The sequence below is a fragment of the Tachypleus tridentatus genome, chromosome 11 (assembly GCF_004210375.1).
Source record: "Tachypleus tridentatus isolate NWPU-2018 chromosome 11, ASM421037v1, whole genome shotgun sequence".
Classification (NCBI taxonomy): domain Eukaryota; kingdom Metazoa; phylum Arthropoda; class Merostomata; order Xiphosura; family Limulidae; genus Tachypleus; species Tachypleus tridentatus.
Window position 1 is genome coordinate 32,878,458 of NC_134835.1, and position 17,579 is coordinate 32,896,036.

The 17,579-nt window shown below is 33.7% G+C and overlaps 1 long non-coding RNA gene across 1 annotated transcript in view; it reads left to right on the top strand.

Annotated features, from left to right (window-relative positions):
* The window catches only part of LOC143231463 (uncharacterized), a 39,497-nt gene that overhangs the window by 9,773 nt on the left and 12,145 nt on the right, over positions 1 to 17,579 (top strand). The window contains exon 2 of the long non-coding RNA XR_013016933.1: positions 9,372 to 9,467. This is a non-coding gene — a long non-coding RNA (uncharacterized LOC143231463). The remainder of the gene's footprint in view (positions 1 to 9,371; positions 9,468 to 17,579) is intronic.

Below are 17,579 nucleotides of genomic sequence, written 5' to 3' on the forward strand. Positions count from 1 at the left end.
ACACCAAACCAAACCCTGTTTATCCAGACCAAACCAAACTCTGTTTATTCACACCAAACCAAACTCTGTTTATTCACACCAAACCAAACTCTGTTTATTCACACCAAACCAAGCCCTGTTTATCCAGACCAAACCAAACTCTGTTTATTCACACCAAACCAAACTCTGTTTATTCAGACCAAACCAAACCCTGTTTATTCAGACCAAACCAAACCCTGTTTATTCAGACCAAACCAAACCCTGTTTATTCAGACCAAACCAAACCCTGTTTATTCAGACCAAACCAAACTTTGTTTATTCAGATCCACCCTGACATATTTTTTTCTCCAATAATTTGCGATCTTTCTCATCATCAGTGTCACGTTCATTAGCTCCCCAGTGGCTTAGTGGCAAGTCCGAGGGCTTATAATGCTAAACATCTAGTTTCGATACTGCGATGGGCAAATCACAGAGAGCCCATTGTGTAGTTTTGGGTTTAATGCCAAATAACCAATACAGGCATTGTTTCTACTCTCCAGTATCTTTATCAAATATTTATCCATACTCTTGTCCCAGGGTTGTCTGCTACCAGACGAGATGCTGACGTGAACATCAAGAAACCAAAAAATGCAGATTTAGGCTTAAAGATAAACAAAATCAGCTACAATTATGCGATGAACATAGATGTCGAGATGATTACTTCTGGATTAGAGAAATAGGAAAATAAACCTTATGGTTGAAAATACGGTTACACTCACCGCCTTGACCTACGGATCCGCCCCTTCCAAGGAATAACGAACAAAGTAGAGCACGTGCTTTAGTCTCGCCATTTATGCTAACTTGTACCGTAAAGCAAACCTAAAATCAAAACCTACGTAATTATTAATGGCTATTTCTAAAAAGGAACTTCGTCTCACAGAAAAAAATGAGTTGGTCCATTATATATTTCACATCTTCTTTAACAAACTTTATTACGTGTCTTGCTTATAAAACACGTAACGTTGTTTTCTACAGTGTTTACAAAGTCGTGAGTTTCTGGCATTAATAAGAACTTCAGCGTCATAAGTTAGTTTCTACAACAGCAGAGCAGAACACTACGTCTATGGACGTATTCATCACGGAACTTGCACGACATAAATCATTCTGTTTCTCCTGAGATCGGAAACAAAGAAGAGAGAGACTAAATTAAAAGCCGTATTTTAATATAACATAAACCAAACGACGAGTTTATACTCATGAAATTAGAGTACTCTAACAAATAATCAAATAGGCTTTACAAATAGTTATTTCCTTAATTGTATCCCAAGGTCCCAAGTATTAAGCATAGAGGAACGTAATATTTCTATTATAGTACATCAACACCTTACTATTTTCCCATAGAAATAACTTCCTTGGAGGATTCCGGCATAAACCGTCCCCGAGGCTATAACGGTTAGCCCAACGATGGAGCCGATAAACTAACAGATAAGGTAATAAAGGGTGTATACCAGTGTTTACAGTAATTTGAGAATTGTATGATGTTATTTGGATTGCAGATTAGTAGCAACTGAACAATCACGGTTTGTTGTAGAGCCCCACCGAGTCGCACCCTGTTAACATCTATTTGTAGCGATTATTTTATGTAAATATTATGTCTCCAAACTTTTACGAGCCGGATTTCAGTTAAAACTGCTGTTGATGCACGTGAACAATAGGTCCGGCATGGCCAGGTATGTTAAGGCGTTTGACTCGTAATTTGAGAGTCGCGGGTTCAGATCCCCATCGCACCAAACATGCTCGCTCTTTCAGCTGTGGGGGTGTTATAACATTACGGTCAATCCCACTGTTCGTTGGTGAAAGAGTAGCCCAAGAGTTGGCAGTGGGCGGTGATGACTAGCTGCCTTCCCTCTAGTCTTACACTGCTCAATTAGGGACGGCTAGCGCAGATAACCCTCGTGTAGCTTTGCGCAAAATTCAAAAACAAACGAACAAACATAAACAAACTTAAAAGATACTACGGGTCTGTGCGAATGGAAATACTGCGATATCTGTTTCTAGAATTTTGAGGCAAATACTAACAATGTTCAAATAAAGACACATGTATATAGCATAGCCGGTTTTCCTGTATAGCATAGCAAGTATTCTGACGACGTAGGTTTATTCTCAGTAATTTAAATTAAATCGTCTTAATGCCGGTATTACTAGAGAAACAATAGTAATTAGTTGCTAGGCTTCTTTCGGTGTCTTTCAGGTAGTAGATAAGAGGTTTACGACATAGTTAAGAGCACTTAACAACTGGCACAGTCTACATGAATAAGAGTTAGAAATATTTAACCATCAAAAACAGGAATCTAGTAACATACTTATTTTTTAATGTTTTCTAATTATATTGCTTTCTTGGTCTGTTAGTTAGAACACATCAAATAAAACACATAATTTAAATTTATACTTTTAGATTGTTTTTTTTTTTATTTCTTGCACGAGAGCTAGCTGCGCTAGCCGTCCCTAATTTAGCAGTGTAAGACTAGAGGGAAGGCAGCTGGTCATCATCACCTAACGCCAACTCTTGGGCTACTCTTTTACCAACGAATAGCGGGATTTTACGTCACATTATAACGCCCCCCACGGCTGAAAGGGCGAGTATGTTTGATGCAACGGGGATTCGAACCCGAGACCTTCAGATTACGAGTCGAACGCCTGAACCCACCTGGCCATGCCGGGCCTCTTTCAGATTGATAGACATGTTTGGTTTGTGAAGCGAGTATAAAAACTGTTGTTGCTGTTTTAGCACTGAGCTACATAATGGGCTACCTGCACTATGTAAACCGCAGTGAATTAAAAAAACAACAACAGTGTTTTTGATTCGCTAATCTGTAAACTTACCACTGACCCTCCTGGGAACTAATAAGAAGTGCATCGAGAATTGAGCAAATCAAATGTTTTAAATATTTATACCAAAGATATGGTATTGCAAACAATAATGCTTATCAGAGCTACTCTTCATCATCTGTAAACAGGGAAGAAAAAAGCGAATTATCTCAGAGTTTATACAAGCTTTATGTCAGAAGTAAACGAGTTTCAGCGACAAGTATCCTACCAGAGTAATACTGAGTAATGTAGAAAATTAATTGGAGATAAGACACGCACGTGGCGTTTGTTAGTTGCAGATCTTCATGATGTTGGTATACAATTATTATATCTGCAATTGAAAGAATTAGCGCAGCTTACGTGATCACCTAAGACTTCTTTGTCAAAAACTACCTTGGGTGGATCACGTCTTCACAAGTATTTTATTTATGTGATTAATTCAGATTTTTTAATTCTTTATATTGATAATAGAGAGCGCCATCATACTAATTACTAAGTAATTAAGTTATCTTAAGTTTGTTTGTTTTTTGAATTTCGCACAATGCTACACGAGGGTTATCTGCGTTAGCTGTCCCTAATTTAGCGGTGTAAGACTGGAAGCAAGGCAGCTAGTGATCACCAACTCTTGGACTACTCTTTTTACCAACGAATAGTGGGATTGCCAGTTACATTCTAACGCACCCACTACTGAAAGAGTGAGCATGTTTGGTGTGACGGAGATTCGAACCTGCGACCATCAGATTACGAGTTAGGCGCCCTAACCACCTGGCCGTGCAATAGTACAAGTAAAATGAAAAGGTCACGTTAATTTCATCCACCAGAAGGCATGGCCAGGTGGTTAAAGCACTCGACTCGTAATCCGAGGGTCGCGGGATCGAATCCCTGTCACACCAAACATGCTCGCCCTTTCAGCTATGGGGGCGTTATAATGTGATGGTCAATTCCACTATTTGTTGGTAAAAGAGTAGCTCAAGAGTTGGCGGTGGGTGGTGATGACTAGCTGCCTTCCATCCAGTCTCACGCTGCTAAATTAGGGACAGCTAGCGCAGATAGACCTCGGGTAGCTTTGCGTGAAATTTAAGAGAAACCAAACCAATCCACAAAAAATATCAAGAAATCGATGTGAAAGTAAAATTGGAAGAAGCGTATGTTTTTAATGGGTAGAAGTCTCGGAGAATTTTGCAAATTGTTCATAAAAATTTAAGGATCCTAACGGAAAAAAAAACACACTAATAAACAATATGAACTGACTCGAATATAAACTAATTAAAACATAAACATTATTAATATATATGAGTAATCTTGTTTTGAAGGACGTAAACATGTCTGAACTCACGGTATATACTAACGTTTCTTGTAAATAACATAAGTTTTATATATATACATAGATAGATTTTTTTCATTTTTTAGATGATTGTTGCTCTGTTTATTTGATTTCATTTCATGATCTTCAAGGAAGCGTTTTAATACATACATATACACATATGATAGTATAAATATGTTTTATCTACTCATAGCTTAAAAAAAAAATTATGTTTCACCATTTCCGAAAAGAAACCCGTAGGCTGTATAACGTAAAACGATTTTACTTTAATAATTAAAGAACCGAACCACTTTTTCCGTTTATATAAGGTCCATTTAGGTTTGTAGAAATCTAATTCAGATGTTTCTATTACATCTCAGTGATCAAACGAAGACACAATCTTTAATAATTAACGAACTCCGAAGCAAGGTGGGGAACAGGAAACGGCACACGAAAGTAGGAACGTGTTCGAGACTTGTACTGTGTTTTTTTACTGTTACGGAGACATTCATGGTCAGTGTGATATACTACCACTTTGGGGGGACTTGCTCTTTCAAAGCGGTATGGAAGAGTTAACTAGGTTACCTTTTTTATAGCATTTTTCCTTGGAAAGTTAAGAGGTCTGTGACTCTTTAATGACTCCAAATTATACAAGAGAGTGTATTCTATATCACCTCCATTTAGCTTAATTTTACTAGTTTTACATAAAATGCATTTTACGTTGAGCAGCTTTACCAGACAGGATGAATCAAGATAAGTTGAATATCCAATTACCTAACGATTACATCTTTTCTTTTACATGAGCGTTTACATATAAAAAAAATTACGTTAAATTTTAGTCTGAATTCAACTGTCCTTTTTATATGTATACACACAAACAGCATTGTCTTAGTGTTATATCGTTAGCCTCAAAGTTTTTTCTTGTGTGTAAGTAAATAACTGTACCTCTGCCAGGAACTAAACACGACAAAATAACTTACACAATCAAAATTGCTGACTCTGAGAAATCAATTTCTTCTCTAATCTCCCTCTCTTTAAGAAGAAAGGCACGCGTGTTTACAACGAACATAAACACACATTGTGTTTTCTTGTCCTTAAAGATAATACGTTACTGAGCATGGTTGAATCTAAAAAGAGAGCTGTTGAACACGGTATTAAGTTTTGAAAGTTTTGCGTTATAAGGGTGTCACTAAAATCTCTCTTTATTCGACTAGGGTGACCCAAGTGTCAGTGGTAGGTGCTGTTGACTAGTTGTCTTTCTTCTAGTCTATTATTTAAAAATAAGGAACAATAAGCGCAGATAATCTTTGTGTATCTTTATCCTGTAACACACCATAATGCTCACGATAGTATATCTACATTCCCCCAAATGTAAGTCAGTGATCAAAACATTAACAATAAAGAATAGAACGATCCAACAATAGATTTACCTCGTCATTACTCAGAAATAGAAAAACGTTACCAGGAGAATTATGCGACGCAAACAATATTGTATTCTGATATATTTTTTACACTACATTAGCCAAGGTTATTATATATGTTGGCCCGGCATGGCCAACAGCCATGTTAGAGTGCTTGACTCGGATTCTGATTATCATGGGTTAGAATCTCTGTCACACTAAACATGCTCATCCTTTCAGCTGCGGGAGCGTTATAATTATTACGGTCAATCACACTATTCGTTAGGTAAAAGAGTGGCCCAAAAGATGGCGGTGAGTGGAGATGACTAGCTGCCTTCCCTCTAGTCGTACAATGCTAACTCAGGGACGGTTAGCTCAGATAAGCCTCGTGTAACTCGAAATTCAAATTTAAAAACAAACACCCACCCCATCCCCGCACACAAACTTATCGCATGGACCCGGCATGGCCAGGTGGTTAAGGCACTCAACTCGTAATCTGAGGGTCGCGGGTTCGAATCCCCGTCACACCAAACATGCTCGCCCTTTCAGCCGTGGGGGCATTATAACGTGACGATTAGTCCCACTATTCGTTGGTAAAAGAGTAACCAAACAGTTGGCGGAGGGTGGTGCTGATTAGCTACCCTTCCCTCTAGTCTTACACTGCTAAATTAGGAACGGCTAGCGCAGATAGCCCTCGTGTAGCTTTGCGCGATATTTCAAAACAAACAAACTAACCGCATGAACTTTCGAAAAATGACCTAACCGTGCTCACAGATGAAATAAAAAAAATATACAAAAATATCATTCAAAACAAATATATTAATTTTTAAAGAAATAAGGAATAAAAGACAAGGAAGAATTTTCGCCATTTTCCTTTTAATAGATAAACATAATACGAAACTATTGCAACAAATAATTTTTTCATGAGTTTAAGCAAATTACAGGAAGTTTGATTAATACGCGTGAAGTTAAATTTGAAAAATATATAAGAAAAATGTTTTTAAAAATTTACACTAAAAAACAACACCTGAATGTCTAACGTTTAGGATTAATCGTTTACTGTGTGATAAAAATAAAACAAAACATCTTGAAAATGTAAAATCACACGTTTAAAGAATGCAAACTATGAAAGAAAGTAAAATCACCACCTCTTTTCCTATTGCTTGTACACTATACTTATTAAAATACCACCGTGAGAAAAATGTAATGTAACATTAATTTTCTTACACTTACAAACGTCTAGCTGGGCAATTTATGATAATTATTTTGATAAGTATTCAGTCAAGTACGTTTCACTCATTGAAAATTTTCACAAAATAAGCTTAAAGATGTTTATTCAATATTCTGTTTATTCGTGTACGCCTGACTTCAAATCTGTTTATCTGGCTGTTTGATTGATTGTTCTAGATTTCGCGCAAAAGCTACACGAGGGCTATTTGTCCTATCCTGTCCCTAATTTATCAATGTAAAACTAGAGAGAAAGCAGCTAGTCATAACCATCCACCGCCAACTCTTGGCATTGACCGTAACATTATATAGCCTCCACGGCTGAAAGGATGAGCATGTTTGGTGTAGCGGGGATTCGAACCCGCAACCTTCAGATTGTGAGTTGAGCGCCCAAACCACCTGGCTGTGCCAGGGCTCCTTTGTCTGTTACCGCTTCTTCTATCTATTTGTCTGACTGTCACTAGTCCTGTGAACCATTTATTTATCAATCAAAACTAAAATTAACTATCTGTATCTTATATGTCATTTTAACACAAACACAAATCACGACCCAGACATACGGTTTTCAAAATTGAAACCAAAACTCAAGAGCCCAAAAGGAGATGGAATCAATATAACATATAATATAAAAATATAAAATAAATATAAGATAAACTATATATTGACTGTTAAAGAATATTCTGTAAACTTAGTTTATTACATGTTTTAAGCACCAGGAGGTTTATAGTGAAGGGTTCTGATGTATTCTTAATTACACGTCAAACAAGATGTTATGAAATAACAATACATTAAAAATCCTTCCTTGTTCGTTGAAGTGGCTTATTATGTGAGATTCGTGAGGTACTTCTGTTGGTTCTACCTTGTTAAAACTTTAAAACTCTCAGTCCATTCTCCATTCAAATATAAAAGTAACATACATAACAATAAATGTTAATAATAAAAAACAACATACACAGCAACAGATGCTAATAATAAAAGCAGAATACACAGCAACAGATGCTAATAATAAAAGCAGAATACATAACAATAGATGCTAATCATAAACACAATATACACAGCAATAGATTATAATAATAAAAGCAGAATACATAACAATAGATGTTAATAACAAAAGAAGAATACCCAGCGATAGATTATAATAATAAAAGCATAACACATTTAGCACTTGACAATAATAACATTATTATTTTTAAGAAAACTATGGTTGTAGAAGATACAGATTGATTGTAATTAAGCACAATACTACACAATGTGCTTTGCCCACCACGGATATTGAAACCTGGTTTCTAGGGGTCTGAGTCCGCAGACATATCATTGTGCTACTGGATAGCATACAGTTTGAGAGAAGTATTTCCGCTGAACGATGGCTTCAGTGGCTTAACGGCTCATAACTCTAAACACCGGGTTTTGATACCCGTAGTGGTCACCGCACAGGTAACCCATGGTGTAATTTTGCGCTTATCAACAAACAATCAAACCGTAGAAGACACTAAATACTTAGGCCCCGGCATGGCCAGGTGGGTTAAGGCTTGCAACTCGTAATCTGAGGATCGCGGGTTCGCATCCTCGTCGCACCAAACATGCTCGCCTTTTCAGCCGTGGGGACGTTATAATGTGACGGTCAATCCATTATTCCTTGGTAAAAGAGTAGCCCAAGAGTTGGCGGTGGGTGGTGATGATTAGCTGCCTTCCTTTTAGTCTTACACTGTTAAATTAGGGACGGCTAGCGCAGATAACTCTCGAGTAGCTTTGCGCGAAATTCAAATACAAAAGCACTAAATACGTTATAGAAGGAACATTAAGGAATAATAGAAGATTCTTATGACTAGAAAGAAGACCAGCCAGAAGGATTTGTGGGGCCGAGTTGGTCATGGTACTGCCATTAACCTCAACACATAAATTGAAATACCATGCATGTTACTTCTCTGTGTTAGTTCACGTGCAAAGAGTGTTGTCACAGAGCTTCGGACTACAGAGCTGGCTAGCAGGATTCGAATCCGTTTAGTACCAATTCAAGCTGTACGTGCGTAATAAGAGTGACAGTTAATCCCCCCAGCATGTATTATAGGGAGTTACTGATTGGTTGTGTTCATTTTAGTCATCATTTCAAAATTAAGGACGGTGGCGGGTAGAAAACGTTATTTATTTTTGTCATAAATGCAAATCTTTGTCATGTTTACAATCGTCAAAGTTGCATAATAAAAAATCCTTTAACTTAAGCGTCAGAAAATCCATTTGAACAATCATTCATAAAAAATTATTACTGTGACAAACAAATAAATCGTTATAGTTTTAAAATAATTCTATCAGTCTCTCTTTTGTTCCAATGTTTGTTCTACGCTCAAGCATATTCACCTATTGGATGGTCCAGGACAGTCCGCCCAAACTCGAGACGACACGAAATTATTTCTTTATGAATATTATTCAAGGATAATGTTTGTAAATATTGAATAAGGAAGGCCATTTAAGTTAATAAAAGTTAGAATAAGAAAAATAATAGAAACATTGAAACAATAAATTTGTTGGTTTAAATCTATTTATTATCTAATATATTCGTTACATATTTGATAGGTGTTCCTTTTTACCTTATTTACGTAACGTGAGTTTTCTTTTAGCAAATCCACATCGGGCTATCTGCTGTGTCCACCGAGAGGGATCACACCCCTGATTTTAGCGTTGTAAATCCGTAGACTTACCGCTGTACCAGCGAGGTAATAGTTACGTCATTATATCACCTATTTTATTTATCATAATAAGAATATTTCACATTTACCTGAAACCAAAATCGAAGTTTACTAAGTATCGAAAACTTAGAAGAAAATCTTTCAAACTTTAACTTATTCTTAGCTATTACTTTGAATAAGACATCTTACTCGGTATGTATTATAATGTACCGAAGCTATTTCAAGTCAAGATAGAAGTACAAATGATAACGTAAAGTATTGTTTTGATCATTACATTAAGATCATGGAGTGTATATATATCATGTTTCTGATGGAGTATATATATTATGTTTCTAATGGAGTATATATATCATGTTTCTGATGGAGTATATATATCATGTTTCTGATGGAGTATATATATCATGTTTCTAATATAGTATATATATCATGTTTCTGATGGAGTATATATATCATGTTTCTGATGGAATATATATATCATGTTTCTAATGGAGTATATATATATCATGTTTCTGGCGGAGTATATATATCATGTTTCTAATGGAGTATATATATATCGTGTTTCTGGCGGAGTATATATTTAATGTTTCTCATGGAGTGTATATATCTCATGCTTCTGTAATATTGCTAATTATACAGTATTATTCAACACCATAAAGCAAGAAAAAACTTACTAGTTTTATTTTCCCTAAATGATTATATGAACTGCCATCACTAACAAGTCTAACATTCTGTTCTGTTAAAAGATAGTGCATACGATATTGAGTAGATACTATTTTATAATCTACATACGAGAAAAATTAATAACTGAAGATAACGTTACAGCTTCTTCCTTATGGCGCATGAAGAAAAAAATTCTAAAATTCCCATAGACGTCTTTTCAAAATTAAAACAACTTTAAAACATATTTTGAGCCAGAACGCATTTCTTATTGTGAATGAGCTTCTATTATCAAACTCTCTGAACATGTTTATATTGTTGGAAATGTTTTAGTTTGGATCTTGTTAAAGTGTGAATGATCTCCTATTATTGAACTCTCTGAACATGTTTATATTGTTGGAAATGTTTTAGTTTGGATCTTGTTAAAGTGTGAATGATCTCCTATTATTGAACTCTCTGAACATGTTTATATTGTTGGAAATGTTTTAGTTTGGATCTTGTTAAAGTGTGAATGATCTCCTATTATTGAACTCTCTGAACATGTTTATATTGTTGGAAATGTTTTAGTTTGGATCTTGTTAAAGTGTGAATGATCTCCTATTATTGAACTCTCTGAACATGTTTATATTGTTGGAAATGTTTTAGTTTGGATCTTGTTAAAGTGTGAATGATCTCCTATTATTGAACTCTCTGAACATGTTTATATTGTTGGAAATGTTTTAGTTTGGATCTTGTTAAAGTGTGAATGATCTCCTATTATTGAACTCTCTGAACATGTTTATATTGTTGGAAATGTTTTAGTTTGGATCTTGTTAAAGTGTGAATGATCTCCTATTATTGAACTCTCTGAACATGTTTATATTGTTGGAAATGTTTTAGTTTGGATCTTGTTAAAGTGTGAATGATCTCCTATTATTGAACTCTCTGAACATGTTTATATTGTTGGAAATGTTTTAGTTTGGATCTTGTTAAAGTGTGAATGATCTCCTATTATTGAACTCTCTGAACATGTTTATATTGTTGGAAATGTTTTAGTTTGGATCTTGTTAAAGTGTGAATGATCTCCTATTATTGAACTCTCTGAACATGTTTATATTGTTGGAAATGTTTTAGTTTGGATCTTGTTAAAGTGTGAATGATCTCCTATTATTGAACTCTCTGAACATGTTTATATTGTTGGAAATGTTTTAGTTTGGATCTTGTTAAAGTGTGAATGATCTCCTATTATTGAACTCTCTGAACATGTTTATATTGTTGGAAATGTTTTAGTTTGGATCTTGTTAAAGTGTGAATGATCTCCTATTATTGAACTCTCTGAACATGTTTATATTGTTGGAAATGTTTTAGTTTGGATCTTGTTAAAGTGTGAATGATCTCCTATTATTGAACTCTCTGAACATGTTTATATTGTTGGAAATGTTTTAGTTTGGATCTTGTTAAAGTGTGAATGATCTCCTATTATTGAACTCTCTGAACATGTTTATATTGTTGGAAATGTTTTAGTTTGGATCTTGTTAAAGTGTGAATGATCTCCTATTATTGAACTCTCTGAACATGTTTATATTGTTGGAAATGTTTTAGTTTGGATCTTGTTAAAGTGTGAATGATCTCCTATTATTGAACTCTCTGAACATGTTTATATTGTTGGAAATGTTTTAGTTTGGATCTTGTTAAAGTGTGAATGATCTCCTATTATTGAACTCTCTGAACATGTTTATATTGTTGGAAATGTTTTAGTTTGGATCTTGTTAAAGTGTGAATGATCTCCTATTATTGAACTCTCTGAACATGTTTATATTGTTGGAAATGTTTTAGTTTGGATCTTGTTAAAGTGTGAATGATCTCCTATTATTGAACTCTCTGAACATGTTTATATTGTTGGAAATGTTTTAGTTTGGATCTTGTTAAAGTGTGAATGATCTCCTATTATTGAACTCTCTGAACATGTTTATATTGTTGGAAATGTTTTAGTTTGGATCTTGTTAAAGTGTGAATGATCTCCTATTATTGAACTCTCTGAACATGTTTATATTGTTGGAAATGTTTTAGTTTGGATCTTGTTAAAGTGTGAATGATCTCCTATTATTGAACTCTCTGAACATGTTTATATTGTTGGAAATGTTTTAGTTTGGATCTTGTTAAAGTGTGAATGATCTCCTATTATTGAACTCTCTGAACATGTTTATATTGTTGGAAATGTTTTAGTTTGGATCTTGTTAAAGTGTGAATGATCTCCTATTATTGAACTCTCTGAACATGTTTATATTGTTGGAAATGTTTTAGTTTGGATCTTGTTAAAGTGTGAATGATCTCCTATTATTGAACTCTCTGAACATGTTTATATTGTTGGAAATGTTTTAGTTTGGATCTTGTTAAAGTGTGAATGATCTCCTATTATTGAACTCTCTGAACATGTTTATATTGTTGGAAATGTTTTAGTTTGGATCTTGTTAAAGTGTGAATGATCTCCTATTATTGAACTCTCTGAACATGTTTATATTGTTGGAAATGTTTTAGTTTGGATCTTGTTAAAGTGTGAATGATCTCCTATTATTGAACTCTCTGAACATGTTTATATTGTTGGAAATGTTTTAGTTTGGATCTTGTTAAAGTGTGAATGATCTCCTATTATTGAACTCTCTGAACATGTTTATATTGTTGGAAATGTTTTAGTTTGGATCTTGTTAAAGTGTGAATGATCTCCTATTATTGAACTCTCTGAACATGTTTATATTGTTGGAAATGTTTTAGTTTGGATCTTGTTAAAGTGTGAATGATCTCCTATTATTGAACTCTCTGAACATGTTTATATTGTTGGAAATGTTTTAGTTTGGATCTTGTTAAAGTGTGAATGATCTCCTATTATTGAACTCTCTGAACATGTTTATATTGTTGGAAATGTTTTAGTTTGGATCTTGTTAAAGTGTGAATGATCTCCTATTATTGAACTCTCTGAACATGTTTATATTGTTGGAAATGTTTTAGTTTGGATCTTGTTAAAGTGTGAATGATCTCCTATTATTGAACTCTCTGAACATGTTTATATTGTTGGAAATGTTTTAGTTTGGATCTTGTTAAAGTGTGAATGATCTCCTATTATTGAACTCTCTGAACATGTTTATATTGTTGGAAATGTTTTAGTTTGGATCTTGTTAAAGTGTGAATGATCTCCTATTATTGAACTCTCTGAACATGTTTATATTGTTGGAAATGTTTTAGTTTGGATCTTGTTAAAGTGTGAATGATCTCCTATTATTGAACTCTCTGAACATGTTTATATTGTTGGAAATGTTTTAGTTTGGATCTTGTTAAAGTGTGAATGATCTCCTATTATTGAACTCTCTGAACATGTTTATATTGTTGGAAATGTTTTAGTTTGGATCTTGTTAAAGTGTGAATGATCTCCTATTATTGAACTCTCTGAACATGTTTATATTGTTGGAAATGTTTTAGTTTGGATCTTGTTAAAGTGTGAATGATCTCCTATTATTGAACTCTCTGAACATGTTTATATTGTTGGAAATGTTTTAGTTTGGATCTTGTTAAAGTGTGAATGATCTCCTATTATTGAACTCTCTGAACATGTTTATATTGTTGGAAATGTTTTAGTTTGGATCTTGTTAAAGTGTGAATGATCTCCTATTATTGAACTCTCTGAACATGTTTATATTGTTGGAAATGTTTTAGTTTGGATCTTGTTAAAGTGTGAATGATCTCCTATTATTGAACTCTCTGAACATGTTTATATTGTTGGAAATGTTTTAGTTTGGATCTTGTTAAAGTGTGAATGATCTCCTATTATTGAACTCTCTGAACATGTTTATATTGTTGGAAATGTTTTAGTTTGGATCTTGTTAAAGTGTGAATGATCTCCTATTATTGAACTCTCTGAACATGTTTATATTGTTGGAAATGTTTTAGTTTGGATCTTGTTAAAGTGTGAATGATCTCCTATTATTGAACTCTCTGAACATGTTTATATTGTTGGAAATGTTTTAGTTTGGATCTTGTTAAAGTGTGAATGATCTCCTATTATTGAACTCTCTGAACATGTTTATATTGTTGGAAATGTTTTAGTTTGGATCTTGTTAAAGTGTGAATGATCTCCTATTATTGAACTCTCTGAACATGTTTATATTGTTGGAAATGTTTTAGTTTGGATCTTGTTAAAGTGTGAATGATCTCCTATTATTGAACTCTCTGAACATGTTTATATTGTTGGAAATGTTTTAGTTTGGATCTTGTTAAAGTGTGAATGATCTCCTATTATTGAACTCTCTGAACATGTTTATATTGTTGGAAATGTTTTAGTTTGGATCTTGTTAAAGTGTGAATGATCTCCTATTATTGAACTCTCTGAACATGTTTATATTGTTGGAAATGTTTTAGTTTGGATCTTGTTAAAGTGTGAATGATCTCCTATTATTGAACTCTCTGAACATGTTTATATTGTTGGAAATGTTTTAGTTTGGATCTTGTTAAAGTGTGAATGATCTCCTATTATTGAACTCTCTGAACATGTTTATATTGTTGGAAATGTTTTAGTTTGGATCTTGTTAAAGTGTGAATGATCTCCTATTATTGAACTCTCTGAACATGTTTATATTGTTGGAAATGTTTTAGTTTGGATCTTGTTAAAGTGTGAATGATCTCCTATTATTGAACTCTCTGAACATGTTTATATTGTTGGAAATGTTTTAGTTTGGATCTTGTTAAAGTGTGAATGATCTCCTATTATTGAACTCTCTGAACATGTTTATATTGTTGGAAATGTTTTAGTTTGGATCTTGTTAAAGTGTGAATGATCTCCTATTATTGAACTCTCTGAACATGTTTATATTGTTGGAAATGTTTTAGTTTGGATCTTGTTAAAGTGTGAATGATCTCCTATTATTGAACTCTCTGAACATGTTTATATTGTTGGAAATGTTTTAGTTTGGATCTTGTTAAAGTGTGAATGATCTCCTATTATTGAACTCTCTGAACATGTTTATATTGTTGGAAATGTTTTAGTTTGGATCTTGTTAAAGTGTGAATGATCTCCTATTATTGAACTCTCTGAACATGTTTATATTGTTGGAAATGTTTTAGTTTGGATCTTGTTAAAGTGTGAATGATCTCCTATTATTGAACTCTCTGAACATGTTTATATTGTTGGAAATGTTTTAGTTTGGATCTTGCTAAAGTGTGAATGATCTCCTATTATTGAACTCTCTGAACATGTTTATATTGTTGGAAATGTTTTAGTTTGGATCTTGTTAAAGTGTGAATGATCTCCTATTATTGAACTCTCTGAACATGTTTATATTGTTGGAAATGTTTTAGTTTGGATCTTGTTAAAGTGTGAATGATCTCCTATTATTGAACTCTCTGAACATGTTTATATTGTTGGAAATGTTTTAGTTTGGATCTTGTTAAAGTGTGAATGATCTCCTATTATTGAACTCTCTGAACATGTTTATATTGTTGGAAATGTTTTAGTTTGGACCTTGTTAAAGTGTGAATGATCTCCTATTATTGAACTCTCTGAACATGTTTATATTGTTGGAAATGTTCTAGTTTGGACCTTGTTAAAGTGTGAATGATCTCCTATTATTGAACTCTCTGAACATGTTTATATTGTTGGAAATGTTTTAGTTTGGATCTTGTTAAAGTGTGAATGATCTCCTATTATTGAACTCTCTGAACATGTTTATATTGTTGGAAATGTTTTAGCTTGGATCTTGTTAAAGTGTGAATGATCTCCTATTATTGAACTCTTTGAACATGTTTATATTGTTGGAAATGTTTTAGCTTGGATCTTGTTAAAGTGTGAATGATCTCCTATTATTGAACTTTTTGAACATGTTTATATTGTTGGAAATGTTTTAGTTCATTTATGTTACTTGAAGCATTTAAGAAAGGGACTGGAGCTCCAGACTAAAAGTCAAATATAGACAAAGATTTGTGTATTATTTGAACTAAACATACAATTTCGAACAAGAACACAAAAAACAAAAAAAAACGTCTTTAGAAGTTTAATGCTGAAAACATAGAGTAAACAGCAGGAATATTTTAAGACTTTTGTTTGGCTAGAGGATGTACATTAAAGAGAGAAATACAAGTTTTAGTAAAATAATGATATGTCTCGAGAGTTCAGGTCTGGTGCTGATGCTGGCTTCTCTACTAACAAGCCATTTAAAAACGTTTGTGGTGGCTTGTTTAGAGGCACTTTGGAATGTCGTAATATCTTGCTAAATTTTCAACGTATACAGAAAGAGAAAGTCACTTTCATCTGTTTCAAAACTTACTCTACTTTTCCAACGCTAAAGAGCTGTTTTCATTTCTTCGTGTTCTTTCTATTCCAAAGTACTTTGTTTTTTAAGTTTTACAATGTTGCAGTTGATACATAGCAAACTATAATTAGAAAATCTAAAGAATGTTTTCGGGTTCCTCTCAAGAGTCGGTTTATCAAATGTTTGTTTGTCTGTTTTGAATTTTGCGCAAAGCTACTCGAGGGCTATCTGTGCTAGCCGTCCCTAATTTAGCAGTGTAAGACTAGAGCGAAGGCAGCTAGTCACCACCACCCATCGCCTACTCTTGGGCTACTATTTTACTAACGAATAGTGGGATTGACCGTCACATTATAACGCCCCTACGGCTGAAAGGGCGAGCATGTTTAGTGCGACCGGGATTCGAACCCACGACCCTCGAATTACGAGTCGAACACCTTAACACTTGGCCATGCCGGGCCCGTTTATTAAATGACCAACAGTTATAGATTATGTGAAAAGATCTATTTCTTGAAAATTATTTTTAAATATTTTAGAACAAAAAGTATATTCAAAATTCTAGCTTAAAATATGAAAGCCAACTTACAAACATGTTGTTTTTAAAGTATAAAAATCAAAAAGAGATATTATTGGGTTTTTCTCTAGTGGCAAGTACGTGAACTATTTATTTTGTAAATAACAAAACTTCAAAGTATCAATATCTTGTTAAATGAAACATTTAAACTCTTGTTGGCAGTGATACGAATACTAGCATATGACTCTGAGCAAAACAATATTGTAGTGAAAAAGAGATGATTATGTTGATACACAAAGTCATATGAATTATCCATATCTACCATAATGGTTTGTATTGGTTTATATGTACCTAAGAATGTATATGTTTCTTTATATGTACCTGAAAATGTGTATTGTTTTATATGCACTTAAGGATGTGTATTGTTTTATTTGTACCTAAGGATGAGTATTGTTTTGTATGTACCTAAAAATGTGTATTCTTTTATATGTATAAGGATGTGTATTACTTGAAAGTCTTTTATTCAGTTTTAATTGTTTAGTTATATTCCTATAATCTCTCAGTATTGTTGAAATCGAGATTAAATATCTATATATCCAAAAATGTTACAAATATACACAGGCTTTCATTGGGTGTCCTAACTTTTTCACATGACTGTACCTAAGGATGTTTATTGATTTACATGTACCTAAGGAT